At 35.0% G+C, this 14,978-nt stretch overlaps 1 protein-coding gene across 1 annotated transcript in view; it reads right to left on the reverse strand.

Moving 5' to 3' along the window:
• Nucleotides 1–14,978, reverse strand: part of EYS (eyes shut homolog) — a 1,675,061-nt gene that overhangs the window by 744,494 nt on the left and 915,589 nt on the right. The gene's annotated exons all lie outside the window — the stretch shown is intronic.

Consider the following 14,978-nt stretch of genomic DNA (forward strand, 5'->3'; position numbering starts at 1 on the left):
GTATTATACACCCAAGTCCACCTTGTTATGACCATATCTCATCAGCAGGGTCTAGAAGAACAGTGACCTCAGGACACCTAAGGAGAGACATCAACATTCTCTTTCTTTCTTTCTTTCTTTTTGTTTTTTTAAAGATGACCGGTAAGGGGATCTTAACCCTTGACTTGGTGTTGTCCGCACCAGGCTCTCCCAAGTGAGCGAGCTGGCCATTCCTATATAGAGATCCAAACCCTTGGCCTGGGTGTTATCAGCACTACACTCTCCCAAGTGAGCCACAGGCCAGCCCTAAAATTCTCTTTCTTAATTAACAATGTCATTGTGGACAGGTTCTCTTCACCATATATGTTTTTCTCTTAATTTTAATAAATGTTTTAACAGAGAATTTATGTTTTACACTCTTATTGATTCAACCATTGAGAATAAGGATGGCTACAATTTATCTAGGCTTACTAACTCTACATACGTAGTTAAATACAGCACATATATTGTTTAGTTCATTCCTCATAAGACGTGTATGTGGTGTTTATTACTATTATTCCCATTTTTAAGAAAGAAAGATGAGGCAGGGAGTAGTTAAGTAGACCCAAGATCACATTGTTAGTAAGTGAATTTAGGACTGAGTAGTCTGACCCAGAACCTAATTTCTAAACTCCCACACTGTGGTAAGGACATTGCAAGAAGTAATATGTTAATTTCTATTGAGTATTAATTAAAAAACATACAAGTCCTTTACATGCATGTTTCAGTTCCTACCATATTTCTGTGGCTTCAAAACTGACATATTACAAAAAGTTTTCGGCTTAGCTCTGGTTGAATGAAACAGCAAATCACTTCCCAGTGTAATATTGATAAGCATGGTACATAGACCTAGTTAGAGTCCTGTGGTAAGACGATTTGCTCCTAAGGTGCCTAAAGTCAATTAATGTGATTCAGCTGGAAACAAAGAAAATCCTTGAGGAATAAGCAGCAGTTCTAATAAAGTGCCCATAGTCAAAACAAAACAAACAAATGTTAAAACTGACATATTAATCTCTTGTGCATTTACAAATTAATCAAATATAAAATTGGAGGTGGCATGGTTCTTGTGGAGTTAATAAACATAAGATCATTTATTCAGCCTGTTCATGAAAAATATGTAATTTTATTTACCAGCCCTGTTGGTTTTTAGGAAAAGAAGTATTTTTCAAGCACCAACAATGATACTTACGTACCTTCAGGTATAAATATTAAATGGCCTAAAAGAACACAATTTCACTTTATTGATTTTAACTGTCAAAATGATAAAATGCAGCTTTATTTCCTTCCATTATTGAAAACTCATCAGGCTGTTGTACGAGTGACTAGTATCAAAAGAAGAGAGAAAAACACACTAGAGAAGATGAAAATTTATCCAAAGTCTAAGAAAAATGGCAGGCTATTTAAAGAAACTTCAGCCAAAATAAGAGCATAGACTGAAAATTAAATAGAAAAGTATAGTACATGGTTGTAATCTTAAAAGAGTTATGCTTATCATCTGAAGTTCCCAAATTATATTTAGAATTTTATCCATTTGCAAATATGGAATAACTCTTTATGTCTTGATTTTTGGGGATTAAATAACTCTTTAGAAAGTAAAATATTATGGAAGTTTTGGAGGAATGGGAAGGGAAAGAACAGGGAGGCATGATCAGAATATAGGAATTAATGTGGTTTCAACACAAAAAGGATCTTATAATTCAAAGTGGAGAGAGCAGGGGTTAGATATCGTCTAACATCAAGTTGTGAATGCAGGATGAGGAGTCAGGGTCTTAGGAAAGAACAGCCTCATATGAGAAATAGGGAGCCCAGGGAAGGTGATAAAGACTGCCTCAGGGCATCAGCTATTGAATATTCTGGAACTAGTGATACACATTAAAGAATATAAATAGTAATTAATGAGATCTAGGGAACGGTTAGAAGCTTCTGGCCAAAGTACAGTCAGGTATGTAGAACTGTAAGAGAATCAAGTGGCTATGTCCAGAAACTAAATGTCATAGTAGGGTAAATTAGTCAGAAGTAAGTGATCAAATCAAAGGTAGGGTACAAAACAATAAAATTCAAGGCAAGCATCCAGTTCAAATTTCAAGTACTCAAAGCTCAAGGACCAGACAGATATTATATGGGGTTTTGGTGGTAGTTTAGAAGCTAAAGAGAACATGCTGAATTGAGTTCAAAACCAAAAGTCTAGGGACAGGCTGACATTTAGGTGTAGATGAATTCATACAATCCTCAAAATGACTCCACAAAATTAGTGATAGCTCCATTTACAGATGAGAAAACTGAGGCTAAATCAGATAACTTTTCTAAAGCCAAGGAGCTAGTAAATTACAAAATGGGGATTCTAATTTCTGCCCTCCTTACCAGGCAATGAATTTGTATAACCCAGGACTTTAAAAAATCTAGATAATATCTTGGAAAATGTGTAAGGACTCTGAACCAAGTTTTGCTTTAATGTGGTAGCATTTATATATCTCTGACTAGCTAGTGAAAGACCTGCAAAAGGTAATCTGAGAACAGTCAGATCTCTGCCACAATCCTATAAGCAACATTATGACCTGGTGATGGGTACACTTCCTGTGTTCTTTGGAACAATGTTCCACAATCTACCTTCCTGGAGTGTGGGACTCATTTGTAACAAATACATGCACAATCACAGGTTTGAAGAATATTAAAGAAAGGAATGACTTTAAAAAGACCTATATATTTTTCAGATGAAAAATTTGAGATCAAGACAGGTTAATTCACTTAAAATTTCGACAAAACAAACAAAAAATACAACTGTCCAGAGTGAGGAGAAAAAAAAAAAAAAACTTGTTGGGAGTGTTTCTATGTTCACTTGTGCCAACTTATATATTTATGGAAAAAGATGTTTATATTATTAAATATGTTTATAACATTAGAGACTATCAAAACACCAATGCTGCTATGTATTCATGAAGCTTTTGTCTGAATCATATTAATTCTGGATGTCTTTTAAGTGTTTAAACAAACTAGTATTGAATAAGAAAATTACATACAAATTAATAGTATAGAAAATATTAGCAAATGTTTTTCATGATATACTAGCCTTTGCTTTAAAATATTTTCCATTAGGAGAAAACAATAGATTAGTCTGTAAGAAAGCTTATTTAGTATTGCAGCTTTTTTGTTTTGTTTCATTTTTTATAGATTGAAGTGTGTCCCCTCCAAAAATATGTTGAAGTCCTAACCCCCAATACCTCAGAGTATAATGGTATTTAAAAATAGTTATTACAGATATAATTAGTTAAGATGAGGTCATATTGAGTAGGGTGGGACCTTACTCTGATACGACTGGTGTCCTTATAGGAAGATGATGTGAAGACACACAGGGAAAATACATGTGACAACACAGGCAGAGATTGGAGCAATGCTGCTGTAGGCCAAGGAATGCCAAGGATTGCCAGCCACCACCAGAAAAGCTAGGCAAGGAAGAGTTCTCCCATACAGGGTTAGAGGGAGCATGTGCCTGCTGACACTTGTTTTTGAACTTCCAGGCTCCAGATCTGTGAGACAAAAAAATTCCATTGTTTTAAGCCAACCAGTTTGTGTTGCCTTGTTATGGCAGCCCTAGGAAATTAATAAATTGTTCATCAAAATATATTCACAATTCCAATATTTGTGTTATAATTACAAAATTTCTGACTCAATGTAATCCAATCTTATGTCTTCTCATTCACCCTGTATCTTCTCCCTCAATATTTTCTAATTCTGTGATTTCCAATTATAGCATCTGCTCTCTTTCCATAGTTCATATTGCATCATTAGGTCTTTCCCATCCATACCAACTTCCTGTTATATACAAATACACAAACACACTCACACAAGTGTACTCACACACACACATATATATAGCATTCGAGTTAAAATCCCGTAATCAGAGCACTGATATCTTTGGTTATTAAATATCGTGGTTAAGAGAGAGGTCTTCAATTCAACATGAAGATGCAAATAAATTTCCAAGAGTGAGTATAAATACACACTAGACATATTTCAACCTGAACATGACTTATTAATTCTTGGCAGATGCAGAAATCAGAGGGTCTGGGCCGAGCCCGTGGCGCACTTGGTAGAGTGCTGCGCTGGCAGCGCGGCGACGCTCCCGCCGCGGTTTCGGATCCCATATAGGACTGACCGGTGCACTCACTGGCTGAGTGCCGGTCACGAAAAAACGACAAAAAAAAAAAAAAAAAAAGAAAAGAAATCAGAGGGTCTTTCTGTGCCTCAGGGTCATAATCAGGAATGTCATTATAAACTTATCAGAGTTTTGCATTGTAATAGAGCTATTGTCAGACACAGTTTTATAGCAGATAAAATTTCCAATAAGTCTACTTGTAGCATGTCTGGAAAAACTGGTTTGCATAATTTCCCTTTACTTGTCTTCAGAGGGTGGCTTAAGATACCTCTCTCTGCTTAATAAAAATGATTATCAAAGTAAATAAAAATAATCCAATATATCAGCAAATCCTGTTGGCTTAACCTTCAAAATATATCCAGAATCAGATCATTTCTCAAGCTTTCACTGCTGACAGACTGCACTGAGCCATGGTCATTTCTGACCTGGATTACGGCATTAGCCTCCGAACTGGTCTCCCTGCCTCTATGCCTGCCGCATCCCCTCTCACTGGTCTATTCTCAACAGTGCAGCCAGATTGGTCACTCAGATCATTTTATTTCTCTGCCCCAAACCCTGGAATAACTCTTTGTTTTACTCAGAATACAGACACACCCCTATGGCCTAAAATTCTGAGATCTGATTTTACTCCCCTTTCCCCGTTATCTATTTGACTTCATTCTCTGCATGTTTGCTTCCCTGATGTTCTTAGAAAATGTCAAACACGTGCATACCTTAACACAGCACTGGCTGTTTGCTCTTTGCGGCATATTCTTCTTCCTTATAGCTACACAGCTAGCTCTCTCACATCCCTCAAAGTTGTCTTTCTCAAATAAATCAATCCTGACCATAGAATTTAATACTGTTGTCTCTCAGACATCAACCCAGAACTTGTGATACCTTCCAACTTGCTTTGCTTCTACTTATATCCACACAGATTATCACATTTTCTCTCTCCCCCCCTCTCTCTCTTTCTTTCTCTCTCTCTCTCTATATATATGTATATATAATTACACACATATACATACATACGTATGTGCATGCATGATATATATGTGTGTGTGTGTATATATACATATATATGATACTATACTATGTGCATTTAATTATGTATAACATGCCGTATAGAAACACAGATTCATTATGCTTAGTATTTATTATCTGTCTCTCTCCACTAGAAGTTAAACTCCAGGAGGGCAGGAAATATCTGTCCCATTTAATAATGTATCACCATAAAGAGAGTCCAGGACATGGTGTGTCCTCAGTAAAATATGTTGCTAAGTGAAACATGGTTATTAAAGAAAAAACATGTGTTATACTATGATGATAACACTGTGGAGGGGTTTGAATAAAATATTAATTACTGACATTAAATAATAGATCAAAATATTGCTGATTGATGTTTATGAAAGAGACAACTTGTCATACTGCACAACTTGCTTCAAGTGTAAATAGATTTGGGAGGCAACAGTATTTTTTTGTTAGTAATTTCCTGTGAACAAGTGACTGATAATGGTAAACAGAATTGAGAAAAATCTGTGTCTGAGGAAAAACTCTTCTCATTAGCGAGATTTAGTATGTTGGCCCTGCTCATGGGCAAAAGTTTGTGAGCCTCAGGTCTTTACTCTGGTTTAGATCCCTGCTCCTTTGCTTTCTCCAGTTCTGCTCTGGCCTCCCTCCTTATCTGGAGTGAGAGAAACCACTCGCCAAAAGGCCCACTAAAGATCTTCCCTGGCATGAGTGGTAGTGACAGCCCGGAGGACATGAAGAAAAAGCACAACCTCACTCCCTTTATTAAAATGTGTATTGGAAGGAAAATCCCATCACATCTGGACCTCACAAACTCAAATTTCGATATCAAGTCAAACACAAGCTGAGGTACCTGAGCCAAGATAGTCTCTGCCTGTTTCTCATCTGCAAAGTTGTGCAGAGGCTGGATCTTCAACCCTAAGTTATTGTCATTTACTAAGTGGGTATTGAATAAATGGCAGTTACCACTATTAAAATTATCTTTGAAGCAAGGAATTTTTGTCTTTATTCCCATGATACCCAGAGATGCCTACTGAGAATCTGTATTTTTCTTGGACAAACCATTTCCTTCCTAAGATTGTCCTCTCTAAGGTTCAGTACAACACTGGGTTATTGCTTACACAAGACTGGGTTATTGCTTATATCCTCTGCTTAGAACATCAAATGTCCATCCTCACTCATATTTTCACAGAAGTGATATTCTGTCCTTAATGTCTGCTGTGCTAAATCCTTGCATAGAACAGATCGCTATTCCCTACATGAATCCTGCTTCCTGGAAATCTGGAATCAAGCCATATGTTGGCTGATTACCCAGAAACAAACATGACCTCCCACCTTTCCATGTCTCATCAGCTGCCTAGAGTCCCCTGGTATCAAGTCACTTATCTATTCAAAGTCACCCTCAGCCATGATTAAGTTGATAATTTCTTGGGATTAGTGTATATTGAGCCATCCAGCTTCTTCCTTAGAAGCCCGACACACTTCAGCCTTATTTATTTTTTCAGTCCCAGGGTATTCTGCACCCCCACCCCCGTCCCCACCCTCAGGCTTTCCCACATTCACAGCTAATGTTGCTCTGTTTATAGCAGTTTTCACAGCTAAGCCTTTCTAACCTGTATTGACAAGTCTTTGTGACCATTTTTAAGACAGGTGTTTTACATTCTTTCCTGGGATCTCCATCAGTATAGAAAAACTTTGGACAAAACATTACATCTACATATTCATATATGACTCTTTTCCAGAAAGAGCTCAAATTCTGCTGAGGAAAGCTAACAATAACAACAAATGACCAAAGTCAAAGCAACATTGAGTTATGTCCAATGTTCTGTAGAAGCAAAGATAAAGTGAAAACTTAAATCTTCAAGTGTTTCTACAAAAGTCCTCCAATAAGAAGTGGCCTCAGAATAGAAATTCTATAAACTGGGCAACAGAGGACATTTATGAGGAGGAAATATGAATACTGAAGTGCAGAGTTGTGCAGCTGTGTAACAGTATTGAGGAATGGGTAGTCATAAAACAGGGTAGGAATGGGTGACAGAATGATTTTAGATGATGCAATCAAGGTTGAATATTTCAGTTGGAATGCTTAAGATACTAAACCATTTCTTATAGGAAATAAAGAACTATTATAACTTTTTAAGCAGAGGAATGCAAAATCATACACATATATATATGTATATATATATATGTATGTGTATGTGTGTGTGTCTATACATATATATACATATATATATATATACACACACACATTTTTGAAAGTAATGTGGAAGACAGACCCAGAGAGAATAGAGACTAGAAATAGGGAGCCCATTTAGAGAGTACTACATCAGTCCAAAAGAGATGATAAGAGGCTAAACTGGAGTAATAATAGTCAGCTGACAAAAGAGGTTGAATGGGAGAACTTTGCAGATAAAATTCACAGTACTTTTGATAAAATGAATTTTATTCTGAAGCTTAGAAATCTGGATGGAGATAAGTTTCACATGAGAGATGAATCAGGGAAAAAGAAAATATGAATGGAGAGAGAGATGGGGGTTTTGGTGCTGGAAGATAACAATGTTATCTTAAGTTTAAAGTATTTGAGAGACTTATGGGGAAAAATGTTCAAAAGTCAAAAACGAAGAGAGTCTATATCTCCACAAATATTTACAGCCATGAATGTAGGTGCTATATCTCCAAAGACAGATTGTAGAATATAAGAATGAGAATTGAGAAAGGAAGAGTGAAGGGGTGTGGAGAGGAAGGAAAAGAAGAGGGAGATGCGGAAAAGGTTAAGAACAACCCCCAGAGACTGTTAAGTGTTCAACAGGTGAGGAGGAGCCTGCACATGAGACTGGCCTGGCAGAGGAGGAAAGAGAATCACAGAATAATGGGACCCATGGACAGGGCCGCACACATAATTTGCTGAGCCAAGTGCAAAATGAAAATGCTGAGCCATTTGTTCCAAAATGCATGAAAAATGTACCATTAAAAGTATTAACATGAAGCCTTTTCCTTTTCTCCATTACCTTTCTCTCAACTTTTCATAGTATTTTTATTTGCTGTTTAATGTTATTCCTAGCAAGAAAAAATAAAATTTCTGACAAAGGATTAATAACCAGAATATACAAGGAACGCAAACAACTAAACAGTAAAAAACCAAGTAACCTAATTAAAAAATGAGCAAAGGAACTGAATAGGCATTTCTCAAGGGAAGACCAACAAACACATGAAAAAATGCTCAACATTACTCAGCATTTGGAAAATGCAAATCAAAACCACTTTGAGATACCATCTCACTCCATTTAGGATGGCTAATATTCAAAAGACTGAGAATGATAAATGCTGGTGAGGATGTGGAGGAAAAGGAACTCTCATATATTGTTGGTGGGACTGCAAAATGGTGCAGCCTTTATGGAAAATGGTATAGAGGGTCCTCAAACAGCTACAGATAGATCTACCATATGACCCAGATATTCTACTGCTGGGAATACACCTAGAGGAATGGAAATCATCATGTCACAGGGGTACCTGTACTCCCATGTTTATTGCAGCTATATTTACAATAGCCAAGAGTTGGAGCCAGCCTAAATGCCCATCATAAGAAGAGTGGATAAGAAAAATGTGGTATATCTACACAATGGAATACTACTCTGCTTTAAAAAAAAAAAAAAAGAAAGTAATACTACCATTTGCAGCAACATGGATAGACATAGAGAAAATTTTACCAAGTGAAATAAGCCAGTCACAGAAATAGAAATACCACAAGTTCTCACTTATTTGTGGGAGCTAATAAATATAAATAAATAAATATACAAACAAGCAAACAGAAGGAAAAAAAAAACACAACAATCACAGCAGTCCTTGAACTTGTTAAGACAAGTGAACAGATATGATGTTGATGGGGGGAGGGGGAGAGGGAGGAAGGAAAAGGAAGAATTGGTAAAGGGTCATGAAAATCAACTACATTGTATATTGATAAATGAAAATTTAAAAAATAAGTTAATTAACATTTTTTTCAATTATTAGCATAAATGTTACCATTCATTTTTATACTGTGCAATAACAGCTTCAGTGGGCAAATGTAAGACAATTTAACTCAGGAGGAAACATCAAAATTATATAATTGGCATTCTATAGCTAGTACATGTATTTTTTTCTAAGCGCAACAGTGGAAATACTGGAAAAAAAATAAGCTATTTTTACTTTGTTTCTTGATATGTGCACATTCTAACAGTGTTTTGTGGAAGCCAGTGGCTTTCATAAACATTACCTTGTATTCCCTTGAGTCTCACTGAATTCGCACACCAGGGCTCCACCAAGTATGAGGTCTTTCTGAGCATAAGGTCCTATGTCACCACCCTGGTCACACATCCTTGAAGCCAGTCCTGAATACAGATCTGAGAGCTTCACAAAGAGTAGATAATGTTTGTCTATCACTGCCTATGTTTCTGTATTAGGGCTATGTTAGAGTGGTACAGAAGACAGGGACATCAAGACTTGAGATGCACAATAGGATTAAGCAGGTCTGAAATCTGAACTTAGTCTGAGTCCATGTATGGCTCATACTGACACCTTGGCCAGGAAAGTAAAATTCAACAAACTGAGGATTATAAAAACTTACGTGTGTTGCTATACCAGATGTTGGAAAGCATTTTCTGTAAAGAAACTATAGTAAGTATGTTAGGCTTTGTATAATAATACATGACCCTTGTCACAACTATGACCTCTCTGATTAGATGATGAGGCCTCTGCCCTCATGGGTGGAATTAGTGACCTTACCAAAGAGCTTCATTGAGTGGATTCAGCCCTTTCAACTCTTCTGCCATATGAGGACACCTAGAAAGTGCCACCCAGGAAAATGAGCTTTCACCAGACACCAGATCTGCCAGCTCCTTGATCTTGCACTTCCCAAACTCTAGAACAGAGAAATAAACCTCTGTTCCTTAAAAATTACCCAGTTTGTGGTATTTTGTTATAGCAGCACGAACAGACTAAGACACGTAATTAATGAATTTTTCCATTAGATTTTTTAAATGATATGAAAGAAATATGTGTACATGTGCACATGAGCATTTTGACTAGTTTATGGGTTTAATGAAACTGCCTCTTATGTTTCAGCATTAAGAATAACATTGAATATTGTGAGCATTTGTATTTTGATATGTTTGGGAAATACCAATAGATGTCAAAAAGATTCGGAGATAATATAAATTCCTTAGGAAAGAAAAAGAGAGAGAGAAAAAAAAAAAAAAAAACACTCTTAGTAAACTATAAATTGAGTGCCAAGGTCACACTTGCTCATTTTTTTATTCTTAGAGAAAAATATCACATTGTCTCTTATTAGAATTTTACTAGCATTGTACATTTTTTAATTTAGAATTTTACAGCTAAGAATGGAATAAACAGAATTTGTGGAAAACATTCATTTTTGTTATCCATTGCTATTAGAGAATATTTGAATCAAAACAGTCCAGTTGCTCTTATTTCCTTTCCAAATAACTAATAAAAAAATATAGTCATACTGCTATATGAAAATAATGCCAAACTGCTAGAACATATTCCTTTTATCTCTTAAACTTCATTTACTTTGTTTATTAAACTAAACTACAAAGACCTGTCTGGTTTATAAGACGGCTGAGAAAGACTACTTAGATTGAATTTGATAGAGCTGTCACTATACTACAGATCCAGCAATCGTGTACTTCAAAGGATACACAAAACTCAGCGAAACATGTTTATAGAGGTGGCTCTATGTTTCTTCACTTTGCTAATTACAGGAGGATACTTGAAGGGTCATTTTTTTCCTCAGTGGCCCAATGCAAAGTGAGGAATCCACCAGAACAAGAGAACCCAGAATTCTGGGCCTGCTACCTTTTATGCTTTCCTATAGTATGGAAGTAACACATAAGTAAGAAATTGTAGCACTCAATGCTACATTTTAGAAACATACAAGAAAACTCTTCTTTTATTAATTTTACACACTTGTTCTATATTTTGGCAGTGTCATCTAACTATTCAAGATTTTAGCACAGAAGACTATGGCCTACCCTGTCTTTTCTCAACATGAAGATATTAGACCAGATTTTTTTTTTTAAGATTATTTTCAGCTAAGAGTTTTAATGACTTCATATGCAGTAATCTTTCTCATTAATCTTTTCTATGCAACTACTATTGAGAAACTATTTTAATGCTGATTTGCGTTAGATGTTAGGAGTACAAGAGCAAACAATGAAGAAATCATCAATATGCAAGGCTATTTATTTTATTTGGTGCTGGCTTTAATTATAAAATGGACCACCTAACACACAGTTTACAAAAATGGGACAATAATTAAATTGAGAATATTTTCAAAGTTAATTAGGAAAATCTATTTCAATTAAAACATAATTTTGAAATTTGCACTTCTGTTTTAAACCATTGATTTATAATACTTCTTTTCAAAATATTCTGAACTATTATACTCTTTACATGTTTAAGTGATCACAGAAGACATAATAAACGAGACATACCATATTTTTTCTTAATATGACGGGATGTCTTTAAAGAATAAGAAATTGATCCTTTCCCTTTTGTAGAAACCATGTTAGAAAATGCAATAAAAATATCATTGGGAGAAATTAACTTTGAATATATATCTCAGTGGGGGGAAAAAAACATACTTTTTTTGTTATATTTTTCAGGGAATCTGCTGAGTTTTAATTTATGTGTGACTGAACACTGTTTCTTTGTTGAGAAGTTCCCTACTTAAACCAAACACATAATGTCTTGTCTTCATGAATATGATAGAATAAAGAGATTGCTTACATATTTAAACTACCTTTCCATATTAAGTTCATACCTGTAATAAGAAAAATATATAAATAAAAATGGTTATTGTTTTAATTTTATAAAATATTTCATGTTTATATATTTGTTTAATTTTAAATTTGCTGACTTTAATGTTATCACAAATTTCTGATAGGCAATTTAGTGTTAAATTCTAAAATTTTCTTTTTTCATCTAGAGTATATTTCTATACTTTGGTTACCCCATGAAATTAATGATAAAAAGTTTCTAGATCCTTATTTGTGTAATAAAATATGTAAATGCAGGACTAATCCCAAACTATCTTGGAAAAATTTCTCATTCTATTAATATCTAAAGTAGACTATAATGAGATTTAAATATAGCAACGATACAACTACACTTTGCCTATAGAATGAGTTGGTTGGAAAAAAATATCAAAAAAAAAAAAAGGCATGCACATAGAAGAACATATATAGTTAGATTTCTCTATGATAATTACTTTACTCAAACATTCACTAAACCATATAAAAATTTTTAGGGTATGATTTGGCATATATTTTGTGCTAAGTGCCAGACAGTAAATTTTTAGGCTTTATAGGTCACATGGTTTCCTTCACACCTACTCATTCTTGTCATTAAGTAGTAAAGCAGCTTCAAACAGTATGTAAACAAATGGGTATGTTTGTATTATAATAAATCTTTATTTACAGAAACAGGCATGGGGCAAGATTTGGCCCCAGGGACTGTAGTTTGCCAAGCCAGCTTTAGAGGTATTGTTGGACTTTTAAGGAGATATAGATGTCCTTGTAGGTGTGGTAATGATGATCTGAGATTGTCCCTGATGTTTGTTCAACTGATGAGGAATCTATTTATGCAGATCTTCTATGGTATAGGTTAGTCCTATAAGAAAATCTGCATCTAAATTTGAAAAACAATTTTATGAAAAGAAGAAAATGACAGTAATCAAGATGGTTTGGTATTGGGTAAAGGAAAGACATATGATTAATGGAAAATAATAAAGACTCCAGAAATTGACCCACATGTGTATAACCAATTAATTTTTGAAAAAATGTGAAAGTAATTCTATGAATAATTGTGGATAATGCCTAGTAATTCTAGGGATTGTCTTTTAAGCCTATGGTTCTGGTACAGTTGTATAACCAAGTCTTCCTATTTCTCTTTCCTTCTTTGCTGGATAATTTTAAGGTAGAGTCTGGAAATTAGACTGATTAGATTGCATAGTATTTGTCAGGTAAGTTAAAAGTAAGCTTATTTGCTAAGCAAATACAATGGTTATGGAGTTCCATGCTCAAAAAGATTTTTTTTAAAGTTTAGTAATTTCTGTGAGGAACATTTTAGGAAGCCCACTCAAAATTAATTAAGGATTGGCTAGAAGAATTAAAGGCCCAGTTGAGAAAAGGCATATGAATTTTAGTAAAACAAGCCATTACTATGAGTTCTGAGAAAATACAAACTGGGATTTGATAAATATAGGAGCCAATATATCAAACCATTTCCTCCTGCAGATCTTCTTTCCACCTTTGTTCACTCCAACTTCTATGCACTGGAGACCAGCTTGGAGAACTGACCATACTCTCCAGCTACTGCAGAGGTTTGGTCCATGAAAGCACCAGCAGGAGATTGGAAGACAACAGGAGAATGAGGTTGGGTATGTGTCTCCTAGTCTCCTCCCTGTTTGTATGCCTTGAATTGCCTGTGTCCTATGCCTAAAGGCCATAGCTTCTGTAAGCTGGAAGTCTTCTTCTTTAGGTTCCGGGTCCTGCTCTTTCTTTTGTCCCTTCAAGCCCACTGGTGGGAATGGTGTTCTACTGTTACCAGCCCCTTCAGAACCATCCTATCTCTCTTTGCGTTACTTAAGCTCTACCCATATCTTTGTAAATAATCCCTCTATTCAACTCTCCCTAAATACCCAATTGGAGTGTGTTATCTATTCCCTGATGTCACCCTCACCAACGCAGTGAATGAACATATTGGAGAATGTCAGCCAATGCCTTGTAAATTATTGATTATGGTGTCTAAAATGGTTAAGAAGGCAAGTAAAACTGGAAGGAGACTAGGAACCAAGGAATGAGGAAGTAAGGAAGGAGATTTGATGAAGTCAAAATCATCAGTGTTTGCAGCTGGAGTGAGGGGATGGGGACAATGGAAAGTGACAAGGTTATGTTCACAAAGGGCAGGCTTAGGGTTTGATTTCCTGGTAATGAAGAATTTGTGTCCTGATTATTTTCAAGAGGTGGCTACAGGATGAATTGTTTGACAGGATAAGTTTTAACTCAGCTGCATTTAAGAAGAATCTTGTATGAGAGAAGTGATGTATCAGGCATTATATAGGAGTCATAACAATTAAACCACAAGCTACCATTTCGTAAAAGTACAAAAAGAATACTACACTGAAATTTGTAATTAAATTTATTATGGTATTTTTAGAAACTTTGTGAAGAAAATTATATCATATTGAACATACCAAATACAATGATTTGGTCTTTTATATTACTGAGTTGTCAGCAGTGAACACACCTAAAAACTTTTAAAGGTTGAGGTAATATGTGCTTTTTCTGAAACAGAAACACACAACCACAAAAAATATACAAATACACACTCAAAAAAATTCTAAAAATTTCTCATTGAAGAAAAGTTAATTTCACTGCCACAAAGTAACACGTGAAATTGCATAAGATGGGACTTTTTAAAATAATGAAAAAATCCTATTTGATAAGTGCAATTTTTAAAACCTTTTCTTTATTTTTGTTCATACCAATTTGTTAGTAATTGCAATGAGAGAGGAGATTAGTGATTTCAAGTTCTTTAAAGAATTATTATCTAAGAAAATTGGCTTTTCATGTATTATTTTAAGACTCTGAATTCAAATTCAAGCATGAGATATTCTTTCTTTAAATTTTATATAGTGCTTCTGTTAAATGAAAGACATGAATTTAACTTATATTCTGAATTATATACCATAAACACATCACAACTTTAAATTAAAAATGATATACCTCATCATATAGGA

This window comes from Cynocephalus volans, chromosome 5 (genome assembly GCF_027409185.1).
Source record: "Cynocephalus volans isolate mCynVol1 chromosome 5, mCynVol1.pri, whole genome shotgun sequence".
NCBI lineage: Eukaryota > Metazoa > Chordata > Mammalia > Dermoptera > Cynocephalidae > Cynocephalus > Cynocephalus volans.